General features: G+C 40.9%; 1 protein-coding gene across 1 annotated transcript in view; it reads left to right on the top strand.

Annotated features, from left to right (window-relative positions):
• CSMD1 (CUB and Sushi multiple domains 1) overlaps positions 1-15,628 on the top strand; it is a 2,078,553-nt gene that overhangs the window by 1,413,481 nt on the left and 649,444 nt on the right. The gene's annotated exons all lie outside the window — the stretch shown is intronic.

Genomic DNA, 15,628 nt, shown 5'->3' with positions numbered 1-15,628 from the left:
ACTTTATACATATATATGTGGGGGGGGAGGGGTAACTTTATACATATGTGTGTGTGTGGTGTGTGTGTGTGGGGGGTGGGGGGCTTTCCTGGTGGTCAGTTAGTAAAGAATCTGTCTATAGTGCAGGAGACCTGAGTTTGATCCCTGGGTTGGGGAGATCCCCTGGAGGAGGGCATGGCAACCCATTCCAGTATTCTTGCCTGGAGAGTCCCATGGACAGAGGAGCCTGGCGGGCTACCATCCATGGGGTCACAAAGAGTTGGATATGACTGGGTGACTAAGCACAGGCCTATATGTATGTGTACAGATATGTGTGTTGGGGTAATGTGTGTATATTCATCTGCATGTGTTTGTGTGTATTAATATTCCAAATAAACAGAAATAGAAAAGGTATCTTTTTTTAAAAAAAAAAAGACTGAATTCTTTGATGTATAGACAAAATGAAATCCGATTAAATATAGTATTTTATTTTTTAATCCTTTTTAAAAAGTTTTTATTGGCATATAGTTACTTTCCCTGGTGGCTCAGATTGTAAAGAATCTGCCTGCAATGCAGAAGACCTGGGTTTGATCCCTGGGTTGGTAAGATCCCCTGGAGAAAAGAATGGCAACCCACTCCAGTATTTTTGCCTGGAGAATCCCAGGGACAGAAAAGTCTGGTGGGCTACAGCCTATGGGGTCATAAAGAGTTGGACATAACTGAACTTTCACTCCCTATATTTGCTTTACAAATATAGTGTTGTTTATTTGTAAGTTTGTATAAAGTTGTGTATATAGTTGTGTTAGTTTCTACTATACAGCTATTTGTATACATGTTTGAACTGTGGTGTTGGAGAATTACTCTTGAGAGTCCCTTGGACTGCAAGGAGATCCAACCAGTCCATTCTGAAGGAGATCAGTCCTCAGTGTTCTTTGGAAGGAATGATGCTAAAGCTGAAACTCCAGTACTTTGGCCACCTCATTCGAAGAGTTGACTCATTGGAAAAGACTCTGATGCTGGGAGGGATTGGAGGCAGGAGGAGAAGGGGACGACAGAGGATGAGATGGCTGGATGGCATCACTGACTTGATGGACATGAGTCTGGGTGAACTCCGGGAGTTGGAGATGGACAGGGAGGCCTGGCGTGCTGCGATTCATGGGGTCTCAAAGAGTCAGACACGACTGAGCAACTGAACTGAACTGAACTCCCTCTATTTTGGATTTCCTTCCCATTTAAGTTAAATATAATATTTTTGTGGACTTTTAGTCATGGAAATTTAGTCTTCAGAGTGTGTGTTGTGTTGCCTTCATGACAAGCTCTTGCCTACTGTGACCCTGACTTTTTCCATAAGATTTGTGGATAGTTCTAATGGTGCTAGAATCAGGCTCCCTATTTTCCTTCTGAATCTGGGTATCTTAGTTAGAAATCTATATTTAGCACTGTGGTGAGATGAAGGTCCAGCCATTCCTCATATAAAGATAATACAGAAAATGGTCTTGATTTTTCTATTTTCACTGAACTAGTGTAGCAGCAGGTAAAATAATACAAGGCAGGTAAAAATCAGATTTCTTACCTTAGTTGATTTTTCCTCATGGGGAAAAAAAACTCAGTGCTGTTGACCACCATCAACATGACCTCAGTAAGATATTTTGCAAATCGTACCCTAAGGAATATTAAGCCATCTGTACTTTCTGACTAGTTTCCATTTTGTACAGACTATCACAATTTTGGAAGAGAATTGATTCAAGTAAATAACATGGAACTGGAGGGGAAAGCCTTCTTGTATAAAGGTATTTTAATTTTGAGATATAAACTTTGATTCCTTGACCCATCTGATGGCTGGAGATTTACAATCAGTGTCAGTGAAGTTTAAACAAAGCTTTATCTCAGTGGCATCAAAGGCATGGCTGAATCCCATCTTTTCTGTGGAGCCCTAGCCATGTGTCTTATAACTGCTTACAGAAAACTTCTGCTTCAGGGTCTCTTAATAAAGTCAGACTTGGCTGATCCCAGACTGAATGGCTGAGCTTCACCTTCCAGACAGCCTGGTGTACAAAAAGTCTCTCCTGGAGTCTTAACAAATGAACAATAACCACAAGAGACCAGATTCATAGAGAACTTGTGGGGTGTCAGGCGCCATACAGATTGCTAGTACGTTTAATCTTCTTAATAATCCCATGAAGTTGACATTAGGACCATGCTCTCCTATGAATGAGGTAACAGACAAACTCAGAGGTAAAGGAATGTATACAACATCCCATGGCTCATATATATCCAAGGAGAATTTGATCTTAAATATTCTGATTCCAGAGCCCAAACTCCTAACCACTACCTTAGACTCGTCTTGTGTTATTAAATCAAAGAATACAGATGAAGGTATTTACAGATGAGCTGTAAAATGTCAGGTAGGTATGTTGATAATATAGCTTATTTCCAGGGGTACATTGATGAGCATACAGTCAGTCCTGAATAAAACTTGATTATTGGTGTATTGTTCAAAATGAACACTGTGTGACTTGGTTTTGCTCTTACAAGTTTGAAATTATTACTATTCTTTTATATTACACAATCAAGACAGGCTCTGACTTGGAAATTTTATTCTCATATTTTAGATTCACATGACATTGTTTCTCTAAAGAAGTTAACAGTTTATAGTCCACTTGGAAATGTTATTTTATGCTGTATGATTTTTCTCCCTATTTCTATTGCATATTGGTAACTCAAGATATTTACTGATATTTTTTATGAGAGTGTTAAGGGAATTAATGTAATAGAGTTTGTAATTGATTTGCACTTGTTTGAGAAGCCCATGCTGTTAATATAAACAGCACTGCTTCCCTGTTATCTGTTTTATCATGCGAGCATTGCCTTTCTCCTGTAGTGGGAGATCCAAAGGGACTGATTCATGGTCTATTCCTCACTGCAAAGAAGGACAAGTAGGGTTACCCAGCAGTGGTTGGTAAAGAGAAAACCTACTAACTGTGTTTCAAAGATTTGAACGCTACATGGAGTTCCAGATAACCACAGGGCAAGTGACCCATTTCCCAAATTAACAACAACAACAAAAATGTCAGGGTAACATACTAGACTAGAGCCCAATATTATTTTATTTTTGTCACAGCACCTACACAAGAAATCAACAAAAAAAGGTCCTCTCTGTAATAGTCTTCATTATCCACTTCTCACTTCTCAAACAGCTATAGGAGAAAATAGAAATCATTTTACTTCCCTGAACTTCCCTGCTACGCCACAGAAGTCAGTTGCTATGAATATTAAGCACTGAGTTCCTAGAACTGGAACAACTTGCATGTTATTTCAAGAACTGTGTGCTATTTATATAAATTGTTCCTGAATACTTATATTAGCATTTAGGGAATTAGACTAATTTAAAGTAGATGTTACCACTCCATGTTCAGTTTAATGACAATGTTCTGAAGACCTAAAATTAAGAGAATATGCTATTTATATTAGATTATCTACCATATGAGAGGGTTTCCCTTGTGGCTCAGATGGTGAAGAATCTGCCTGTAATGCAGGAGACCTGTGTTTGATCCCTGGGTTGAGAAGATCCCCTGGAGAAGGAAATGACAACCCACTCTAGTATTCATGCCGGGAGAATCCCATGGACAGAGTAGCCTGGAGAGCTACAGTCCATGGGGCCACAAAGAGCTGGACACGGCTGGGTGACTAACACTTTTCACCATATGAAGTATGTACATTTAATATACATTACTTCATAAGTCTAGAATGGCATTGTTAATACAAACAGCAAAACAAGTGGCACATAAATCAATTCCTTCAGGATTAATAGGAAATCCTTAAATTGCAGGCACAAATTCAAATAAATTTATTGAAAAGATTTAATTTAAAAAAAACTGTTATGAATGCATACTCATTTCAACATGACTGAAATTCACTTTAAGGTCAAAATGATGCAAAAAAATATTTAGAATAATTTCCACTAAGGAAAGTTATATAGAATAGTTGTAAATCTGTGCATGAGATCAATCTTTCATACACTGAAATGCAATCATCAAGAAGACAGAAGTTCTTTCCTCTCCAATATTTCACACATTGACCATTTGATTTTAATGAAATAAACATCATCTTCAAACTAAGTTTACATGCAAGTTGGTTTTAGTGTTATATTGTGAGAGAAATAACCTACTGAAGGTTTTGAACCCCTCTTTTATTTGAATAGGACCCTGGTGGCTCAGATGGTAAAGCTTCTGCCTGTAATTTGGGAGACCCGTGTTCAATCCCTGGGTCAGGAAGATCCTCTGGAGAAGGAAATGGCAACCCATTCCAGTATCCTTGCCTGGAAAATCCCATGGACAGAGGAGCCTGATAGGCTATAGTCCATGGGGTTGCAAAGAGTCTGACAGACTAAGCAACTTCACTTTCACTTTCTTTTAATAACAATAAGATCATTGTTGTTGTAATATCACTATGACTTACCTTTACACTACCTCTGTTAGTTTGGATCTGGGTATTTCTAGGTAGGAAAGTCATTATTCTTGTTCCTAATCCAAAATTTTTCATTGTATAATGTATATATTTACCACTAATCAAAAATTGAGAGAGAGAAAGAAAGAAGAGAGGATGGAAGGAGGGAAAGAAGGGAGAGAGGCGGAAATAAAGAAGGAAAATTCCCTGTGATTATAAAGGAAATTTTCTTTGTTTGTACCACTGCATTTTTACATTTTAGCATCCCCAGATGACCTATTTCTACTGATGTTTGTGTCCTTCTCATCTCAACAAGAGACTTTGCTACAATTCCTGAGAAACAACCCATGAAAGTTCCTTTGATTCATCTTCAATGCTCCTGGCTTTGTCCAGCTTCAGAGCCTCGGCGTGTCCTGTACCTGAGGCTGAGGAGGGCTTCAGTTTGGGTTATAAATCACTAGGGGGCTACATTAGGGGTTGAGATGGTTTAGGTGGGTGACCCACTAGAACGCTTATAGGAATATCAGCCACCTGAAATTCCCTTCCTGTGTTTGTACTGTGCTGTGAAAGTTGCTCAGTCGTGTCCGACTCTTTGCGACCCCATGGATTATACAGTCCATGGAATTCTCCAGGCCAGAATACTGGAGTGGGTAGCTGTTCCCCTCTCCAGGGGATCATCCCAACCCAGGGATCACACCCAGCTCTCCCGCATTGCAGGTGGATTCTTTACCAGCTGAGCCACCAGGGAAGCCCAAGAATACTGGAGTGGGTAGCCCATCCCATTTCCAGCGGATCTTCCCAACCCAGGAGTCAAACGGGGGTCTCCTGCATTGCAGGTGGATTTTTTACCAGCTGAGCTACATGGGAAGCCCTTTCTGTGCTTGGAAGTTCCCCAAATCTATGATTTGAACCCAGTTTCTTTAGTGTTTAAAGATATTTCTGTCCTTACTATGTGCTCAGTAAATAATTTAAATGAATGGATAATTTTTACAAAGCATTCATGGAACTTACCTTCTAAAAATGTCTGCTATTTTATATCCAATATGCTTTTCAGCATATTAGATAAGTATTAGATAAGAGTGAACCAGGCTCATAAAATTAGTGTTTACTTAGTAGGATAACCTAGTTGAAATGTGTTATCCCTGTAATACCTTTTAAGAATATAATACTCTGGTAGGGGGAGCATTTTGCTTTAAACATTTTAAATTCCACTCTGATGTTTTATTTTTTATTTATTTACATTTCTAAAGAGCCTTTTCAGAGAACCTATTGCATATTCATTCCTGAGGCTGAAAATGTGTTTGTGTGCTTTATGATGTATACATAAGAAAACTGATAACAGTATTTGTAGTTCTTAATCCCATTCAGCTAAAGTATTATTATTATAACACAACTTGTTTTTTAAAGTGAAATAGAAGTTTGAACAATTTTTAATTTTCTTTGTGTTGCAAAGCACAGTGATTTTGTGGGCAGGCAGAAAAATGTGGCTCAGAGGGAGGGCAGAGGTGGACAGGAGACAGTGGGGGCGGCAGATGCCTCGCTTCCATAGTACGCCTGCACAGGTGGTGTGTGTGTGAGTCACAGCATCCAGGGAGGGTGAGGAAGCTAACAGAGGATGAAATGCAATAAATGGGACGCAGAAAAATCATATCACACACGTTAAGGAAGGGGAGAGATAAACAAGGCAAAGTGTTAAAAGTGCCAAGTACCAGAGGGTCAGCTCTGTCCACTGAAAAGAGGACCACAGATTTGGTATTAATGAGAAAAGGACAGATGCAAACTTTGAACCAAAATGACATTTCTCCTTAGAACTCCACTTTCTCACTTTTCATTGTTCTTTTAGTCTCTTCACTGGAAGAAAATACTTCTTGATGTTCCAAACTCTTTTTTTTTTTTTTTCCTTAGCTTGCAAGTGGGTTTAAGTTGCATCCATTTTAAAAGGACTTGGCATTAAAATTCTGAGCCTATAAGATGCCAGTTAATATGCCTGCTTTCCAGATTACTATTGAAGGGAATATCCAGTTTCCAGAAGGACCTCACTCGTTTATTTTTTTTAAAAAATGGTTATCACAAGTGAAGTGTTTAAATAGTGACCTAAATAGTCTTAAATATGTTAATTAAAAAAAAATTGTTGGTCATACAAATGTTTAGTGTTGTGTAGACCTTTCCTAAATGTGAATGATTTTGCCATTTACAATTGATTTTAATGCATTTTGAGCGAGCATGGAAGAGAAGTCCATGAATGAAAACAGGACCACAGCGTAGTTGCTGGCATTTTCATCAACCAGCAGCTCAACCAGTTTGGAAACCAGCTCATGTTCAGGTGACCTCAGGGCACATTACTGCAAGAAAGGGTCATCTTAACCCCAGAACACCAGAAATGGAAACCTCAGAAATGGAAAAGATGAGATTTATAACAGGAAAGCAAACACACACACGCAACAATTGTGCAGCCCCAGAAACTGGGTTGCTATGATTATCTGACCTACTTAAAACTGTTTTCCCTTCTTTTGTTGGCTGGTATCCTAAGGCATGAGAGAACTAAATCGCCTGAAGCAGGAGCTACCTTCAGGAATTATGTTTACTTTTTGGTGGTCAAACACTAGGGTTAGAATTGTCTGTTCTTATAAAATCACATCTCCATAAATTTTTGTAAAAGCCTGAAGGCAAAGTTTTCCCCTCAGTACGCAATTGTCAAATGGTTTTATTCTATCCTGTGGCACACTTATTAATTATGTCTTTTCCTTTATTTGGAAGATTTATGTATTTATTTCATATGGATTCATATGATGCAGATTTCAATATTTTTACATAACAATAAAACTACAAAACAAACAAAAAATCAACACTATATTCCAAACAGATGAAAACATGAGAAGAAAAGGAAGAAGCAGAAAACTTAGACATTTGAACATTTGCTCTAAAAGTAGTCATACTTATTGCCAGTTTGAGGAGGGCTTCCCAGGTGGTGCTAGTGGTAAAGAACCCACCTGCTAATGCAAGAGACATAAGGGATGCGGGTTTAATTTACCCTGGGTTGGGAAGATCCCCTGAAGGATGGCGTGACAACCTACTCGAGTATTCTTTCCTCGAGAATCCCCTGGACAGGAGAGCCTGGTGGGCTACAGTCCATGGGGTCACAAAGAGTTGGACATGGCTGAGCAACTGAACACTCACAAGAGGAGGGTGACTCCAGATTCAGAACATGCTGCTTCTCTCTTCTGGGTGGTTTCCATTGGTGGTGGGTAGGCCCAGGAGGGAAGACCTCTGACGCGACCTCTGAGATGACACCTGTCTGGCTCCAGCCCCCTCAGCACCTTCACCCAAAGAGGCGTATCAAGTTGCTGGAGTCAGGCATCTTAATGCCCAGTCTGACAACCTGGTGAGTGAGTCTTCCTGGACACACTTGATGTGCTTGCTCACTAAATCATGTCTGACTTTGTGACCCCATGGACCCTCCAGACTCCTCTGACCATGGGATTCTCCAGGCAAGAATACTGGAGCGGGTTGCCATTTCCTCCTCCAGGCAATCTTCGTGATTCAGAGATTGAACCCAAGTCTCCTGCTGTGTCTCCTGCATTAAGGGCAGGTTCTTTACCCCTGGGCCACCTGCAGGCCTCTGAAGACACAAGGGTTTAACCTGGCCATCAGCATGGATTAGGCCCAGCCTTAGCTAGGAATTCCACTACCATCTATGAAACACACAGGCCTACCCTGCAAATTCCTTGTCCTCTATACCCACTATATATATATATATATATATATATTTTTTTTTTTTTCCCCCATAGCACTTACCAGGATCTGGCAAATTCAACTTTGGCTTGTTTATGTGTGTGCCTCCCACCTCTCTCCAACAGATCGCAGGAGATGGATACTGTGCACCACAGTCGCTGAGGCACCACCCCAGGCCAGCAGCAGCAGCTCAGCCTTCAATAAAGATGTGTCTGCTAGACTCTGATTTTATAGCTGAAAGTGCTTTGGCCTGCATTTGGGTTCTGGATTTGAACTTTATACAAACCAAGACATCTTTTCCACCAGGCTTCTTGGGGGTGATGAAGAGACTGCTTCTGAAGGCCGATTTTCAGTACATTCAAATGTGAATCCATTCCTCTTGATCAAACCGTTATTCATGGTAAAGCACAAATGCTTCTGAATTTGAGCAGTGATATCCCAGTATACATTTTGCAGACACATCTCTTTTTTTATTACCTATTATCTCCTCATTCAAAACTACAATAAAGGCACTAAGATTAAAATAAGACACTGACAGAACTAATTCAAGTGATATTTCACTGTTTCCCGTATTGTATTTATATATGTGTTTGGAACATGCCTCATGGTACTTTCATGACCCTTTACCAAATCCAGCATTACTTTAAAATCATATAGATTTATATCATGCATATAAAAAGAATCTGTTTCATTACATAAACTATTAGCAGAAGACATGTTGCTCTTTTTAAAATCATAATAGTTAATGTCATGTTGGCCTCATTTTAAACTAAACATGGCATAAAGTTTTTAAACAATAATGTGATAGCAGCTCCCCTTTATCTTATTGGTTACATCTACTTTGGTCTAATTCTTTATCACCACAAAAGATCACAGAATAAGCAGGCTCATACACACAGAAAGTTTCTTTCTGAGGCAAGAAAAATAACCACATCACATAACACCATGCGCCACAGAATTTCTGCTATTGTCAGCAAAAGCATGCAGCTCAAATTCTCAGCAATGTTTGCTTGAAACAAAAATGGCACATTGACCTCAAGGCTAGAAACTCTAAGAAGTGGAAAAAGGAAATCTAAAAAAATAACACCTTTTCCCAGTGTTCACCAAATTTAGTTTTTAAAGTTTATTTTAAATCATCAGAGAAAGTGTTTTACACTGTAAATTTTAATTGCAGAAAAGCAAAAATATATTATTTTCTGAAGTGTTTTTCAACAATATGTGTGTGTATATATATATATATGTGCACATATATGAATATGTATGTGCCCCCTTCAATTTCAGTCCATCCCCACATTCCCAGGTGTGACCTCTGACGACAAGGGAGTGCTTATTGTTCCGCATCTAGGACAGATTCATTGGCCACATTTGTGTTTCATAGTTTTCGATCCTTCGTCCTAACGACCGCTTTCTATTGCTCACTGCAGGCGCTCATTAAGGTGCTACTCGCACTTATACGTTCCCTTGTGTTGCGCTGCTTTAGGAGTGACTCTAAATGTTAAGATGGTTGTAAATATGTTCTTGGGAGTAAAGTGCATGAGGTCCTTATATGGTTTCTGTGTTTCTATGCTCCCATTCGTAGGCCTGTCTAGGCTGTCTTCTGAATACTACATTTCCGATGTCTGTGTTAATGGCCTATTTCTTCTTTATTTTTATGCTGTCAGAGTTAGGAGTTTCCTGCTGAAAGTAGCAGAATATTTGAGTGAAAGTGGCTGAAACCACAGCGTTTTGTTTCTCTCAATGTCAGGAAGTGTGAAGATAGGGATCCAGCGTTACTATAAAAGCTCAGGCCATCCCGTAGCCTCCCGGCCGAGGCACAAACGCGGTGGAGAGAGGGAGCGGCGCACTGTCTCCCCCGGAAACGCTCCACACACCTTCCCCACGTCTTACTGGCTGCGATTAGGTCATGTGTGTGCGCATGCTCAGTCATGCCTGACTCTTTGCCACCCCACCCCTTGAACAGTATCCCTCCTGGCTCCTCTGTCCATGAGATTTCCCAGGCAAGAATACTGGAGTGAGTTGCCATTCCTTTCTCCGGGGATCTTGCCTCCCGACCCATGGCTTGAACGTGTGTCTGCTGCATTGGCAGGTGGATTCTTTACCAATAGCGCCACCTGGGAAGACGATATTAAGGTATATCAGTCAGTCAGGTCAGTCGCTCAGTCATGTCCAACTCTTTGTGGCCTCATGGACTGCAGCACGCCAGGCTTCCCCATCCATCGCTAACTCCCAGAGCTTGCTCAAACTCACATCCATCGAGGCGGCGATGCCATCCAACCATCTTGTCCTCTTCTGTCCTCTTCTCCTCCTGCCTTTGGTCTTTCCCAGCATCAGGGTCTTTTCCAAGGAGTCAGCTCTTTGCATCAGGTGGCCAAAGTATTGGAGTTTCAGCTTCAGCATCAGTCCTTCCAATGAATTTTAAGGACTGATCTCCTTTAGGATGGACTGGTTGGATCTCCTTGCAGTCCAAGGGGCTCTCGAGAGTCTTCTCCAACATATAGTCACCCCTTAAACACTACTGACTGGCAGGTAAAGTGGGTCTCCAATGCTTAAAGTCATTCTTACAGAAAAATAACTATGTTAACAATGAAAAAAGGAGAGAAAAAAGGCTCCTTGGAGCAACCCAAACTCTCCACCCTCTATTCCTACTTGAACATATAAGATTGTTTTGGAGATTAAAAGATTGAAGCTTGCATTGTTGCCTGGTAAACACTTCCAGTGCAAATTTTTCTCCACTGAAGACTTCGTTTTCCTCATGGAGATCTGAATCATTGTGTATAAGTCATCCTCAGACAGGGAAAAAGAAATAAGGAAGAGCACAGACCATGTATAAAGTGAAAGCTACTGCTTAGAAAGGTTTTCTGAGAAAGCATTGCTGTACTTTCGTGACTGGAGCCTCATGACCCTTGGCCATTTGGGGGGATGTTTTCCCTGAGTGCACTCTGGCTTTTCCCTTCCCCTTCCTGATCTCAGTGGTGACCCACATTCTCTCCCCCACTAACTGTGGGAGGGAACAGTCCCACTTGGGCTGTAGGCATCGCCTTCCTCAAGAGACCTTCCCACCCTCCACCCACTCTGTGCTGAACCCACCCACCCCCAAATCTGGGAGTACTTGTGTTCATGGCAGGGAGATTTGAACATGGGTTCAAATATATCACATTCATGTTTCCCAGAGAGATTTCCAATTTAAGTTTTTGTTTTAATGACAGAATAAAAGTTCTTTACCAACCCTGCAAGGAAAGGGGTTCTGGACTGGTGGAGTCGCCATTGGAGTACCGGGGGCACCTGGTCCTTGTCCTGGGCTGCAACCTTAATCTTGCTCCTGGCATCGCAGGGAGAAGATGATGCCTGACTTTTCTCTAGTGAAGTGAAGTCTGGAGCACTTTCCATGTGTCTCTCTTGGTTCAGTCTAGAAAATTTGAAGACTTTATCTTCTTTTGTGCTTTCAGAGCCATCCTTTCTTGTTTTCTCACATAATAGCCAACTGCCTGACTGCAACTTTATGCAAAGTTATAAATGATTCAGAATGGACATAGAGTAGAACTATGTGTGTGTTTCCACAAAAGACACTCAACTTGTAAGATTAACTGGCTCTTTTAATGATTCCTGATGGAGGCACCTGGCTGGCTAGCTGTCATCACTAGGGGGTTCCACCTAGTACTTTGCAAGGTTGGGCTCCCCAGCAGGTGTGATGTGTGTGCATACAGAATTTGGTTGTGTATTTGTGTCAAAACTATTTCTGTCAGTTTATTTGACATCATAATAATGTAATTTAATAAAATCTCAGATAAACCAATACTACATGAGTTTTCAAAAATGGAATAATCCTGTCTATAGAAAAATAGCTAAAAATGAAAATTGCTACCAAATTACCAGTAGGGAAGATGACTGCAAAAACTTGTGGGGAAGAACTTTTAATATTATAAAAGTAATTAACCTCCAATTAAAACAAATAAAATTATATTAAAAAAAAAGAATAAAAGGATTATGCACTCAGATATCCTTCAGGGGTCCTGAGTTCTTACTTTACTTTATAGTCATCAAAAACTGAAAATTTCAGATCATCACTGATGAGTTTAGTTCAGTTCGTTCAGTCACTCAGTCATGTCCGATTCTTTGCAACCCCATGGATTGCAGCACACCAGGCTTCACTGTCCATCCCCAACTCCCAGAGCTTACTCTAACTCATGTCTGTCAAGTCGGTGATGCCATCCAAACATTTCATCCTCTGTCATACCCTTCTCCCACCTTCAATCTTTCCCAGCATCAGGGTCTTTTCAAATGAGTCAGTTCTTCGCATCAGGTGGCCAAAGTATTGGAGTTTCAGCTTTAGCATCAGTCCTTCCAATGAATATTCGGGATTGATCTCCTTTAGGATGGACTGGTCTCCTTGCAGTCCAAGGGACTCTCAAGAGTCTTCTCCAACACCATAGTTCAGAAGCATAAATTCTTTGATGCTCAACTTTCTTTATAGTCCAACTATCACATTCATACATGACCACTGGAAAAACCATAGCCTTGACTATACGGACCTTTGTTGGCAAAGTAATGTCTCTGCTTTTTAATATACTCTCTGCTGCTGCTGCTGCTGCTGCTAAGTCACTTCAGTCATGTCCAACTCTGTGTGACCCCATAGATGGCAGCCCACCAGGCTCCCCCGTCCCTGGGATTCTCCAGGCAAGAACATTGGAGTGGGGTGCCATGTCCTTCTCCAATGCATGAAAGTGAAAAGTGAAAGTGAAGTCGCTCAGTTGTGTCCAACTCTTCGCGACCCCATGGACTGCAGCCTACCAGGCTCCTCCATCCATGGGATTTTCCAGGCAAGAGTACTGGAGTGGGGTGCCATTGCCTTCTCTGAATATGCTGTCTAGGTTGATCATAACTTTTCTTCCAAGGAGAAAGCATCTTTTAATTTCATGTCAGCAGTCACCATCTACAGTGATTTTGGAGCCCAAGAAAATAAAGTCTGTCACTGTTTCCATTGTTTCCCCATCTCTTTGCCATGAAGTGATAGGAACAGATGCCATGATCTTAGTTTTCTGAATGTTGAGTTTTAAGCCAGCTTTTTCACTCTCCTCTTTCACTTTCATGAAGAGGCTCTTTAGTTCTTCCTCGCTTTCTGCCATAATGGTGGTGCCATCTGCATATCTGAGGTTATTGATATTTCTCCTGGCAGTCTTGATTCCAGCTTGTGCTTCATCTAGCCCAGCAGTTCTCATGATGTACTCGGCATGTAAGTTAAATAAGTAGGGTGACAATATACAGCCTTGACATACACCTTTTCCTATTTGGAACCAGTCTGTTGTTCCATGTCTAGTTCTAACTCTTGCTTGTTGACCTGCATGCAGATTTCTCAGGAGGCAGGTGAGGTGAGCTGGTATTCCAATCTCTTTAAGAATTCTTCACAGTTTCTAGTGACCCACACAGTCAAAGGCTTTGGTGTAGTCAATGAAGCAAAAGTAGATGTTTTTCTGGAACTCTCTTGCCTTTTCTGTGATCCAGGGAATGCTGGCAATTTTATCTCTGGTTCCTCTGCCTTTTCTAAATCCAGTTTAAACATCTAGAAGTTCTCGGTTCCCATACTGTTGAAATCTGGCTTGGAGAATTTTGAGCATGACTTTGTTAGCATGTGAGATGAGTGCAGTTGTGTAGTAGTTTGAGCATTCTTTGTCACTGCCCTTTTTTTGGGATTGCAAAGGCAACTCTGGAAACCTTTTCCAGTCCTGTGGCCACACTAGTGAGTTTTCCAAATTTGCTGGCATATTGAATGCAGCACTTTCACAGCATCATCTTTTAAGATTTGAAATAGCTCAACTGGAATTCCATCACCTCCACTAGCTTTGTTCATAGTGATGCTTCCTAGGGCCCACTTGACTTTGCAATTCAGGCTGCCTGGCTCTAGGTGAGTGATCACACCATCGTGGTTATCTGGGTCATGAAGATCTTTTTAGTATAGTTCTTCTGTGTGTTCTTGCCAACTCTTTTTAATATTTTCTACTTCTCTTAGGTCCATACCATTTCTATCCTTTATTGTACCCATCATTGCATGAAATGTTCACTTGGAATCTCTAATATTCTTGAAGAGATCTCCAGTCTTTCCCATTCTATTTTTTCCTCTATTTCTTTGCATTGATCACTGAAGAAGGCTTTCTTTTCTTTCCTGGCTATTCTTTGGAACTCTGCATTCAAATGGGTATATCTTTCCTTTTCTCCTTTGCCTTTTGCATCTTTTCTTTTCTCAGCAATTTGTAAGGCCTCCTTGGACAACCATTTTGCCTTTTTGCATTTTTTTTCCCCCTTGGGGATGGTCTTGATCACTGCTTCCTGTACAATGTGGTGAACGTCTGTCCATAGTTCTTCAGGTACTCTATCAGATCAGATCCCTTGAATCTATTTGTCACTTCCACTGTATAATCGTAAGTTGTTTGGTTTAGGTCATACCTGAATGGTTAAGTGGTTTTCCCTACTTTCTTCAATTTAAGTCTGAATTGGGCAATAAGTAGTTCATGGTCTGAGCCACAGTCAGCTCCTGGTCTTGTTTTTGTTGACTGTATAGAGCTTCTCCATCTTTGGCTGCAAAGAATATAATCAGTCTGATTTCAGTGTTGACCATCTGGTGATGTCCATGTGTAGAGTCTTCTCTTATGTTGTTGGAAGAGGGTTTTTGCCATGACCTGTGTGTTCTCTTGGTAAAACTCTGTCAGACTTTGACCTGCTTCATTTTGTACCCCGAAGCCCAAATTTGCCTGTTACTCCAGGTGTTTCTTAACTTCCTACTTTTGCATTCCAATCCCCTATAATGAAGAAGACATCTTTTGGGGGTGTTAGTTCTAGAAGGTCTTATAGGTCTTCATAGAACCGTTCAACTTCAGCTTCTTCAGCATTACTCGTCTGGTCATAGGCTTGGATTGCTGTGAATCCAAGTATTGAAAGGTTTGCCTTGGAAACACTGATGAGTTAGTGTTGCAGAAAAACAAAAACAAAAACACTGTGTTGCCTATGGACCAGTATTGAAAAGAAAACGTGTTAGCTCTAGGAAATTGATGTACATTTTCACACTTGGAATTTAAATACCCTGGTTAAAAGAAGCTCGGGCATTTTTTAAAAATAGTTCCCTTTTTTAACTGATTGTTTTAATTAAATAAAAATATAAAGAAAGATTTTCCTGTATCACTCTCCCTACTCATGGCATTTTGTGCTGCAGAATCTTGAAGACCCACGTGGCAGCAAGTGCCAGACGAGACGCTCATGCTATACCGTGTAGAGGCCAGCTCATGTCTCCTGGTCCAGCACAGAGCCCGTCCTTTCTCCAAGTCTTGTGGATGTGTCGGAGCAGGTGATGAGACACCCAGTGGTGCCCTATGGAGTCTGGCACCCCTGATAGCCACTGAACCAACTGGTAGACCCAGTGGAGGTGCTGCGTGTTGAGTCTATTCAATTGGGGTCCAGGCCCAGAGCTCTGTTACCTGCAGAG

Source organism: Oryx dammah, unplaced genomic scaffold (assembly GCF_014754425.2).
Source record: "Oryx dammah isolate SB20612 unplaced genomic scaffold, SCBI_Odam_1.1 HiC_scaffold_7, whole genome shotgun sequence".
Classification (NCBI taxonomy): domain Eukaryota; kingdom Metazoa; phylum Chordata; class Mammalia; order Artiodactyla; family Bovidae; genus Oryx; species Oryx dammah.
Note: the sequence above shows the minus strand (reverse complement) of the source record. Positions and strands in the feature narration are given on the sequence as shown.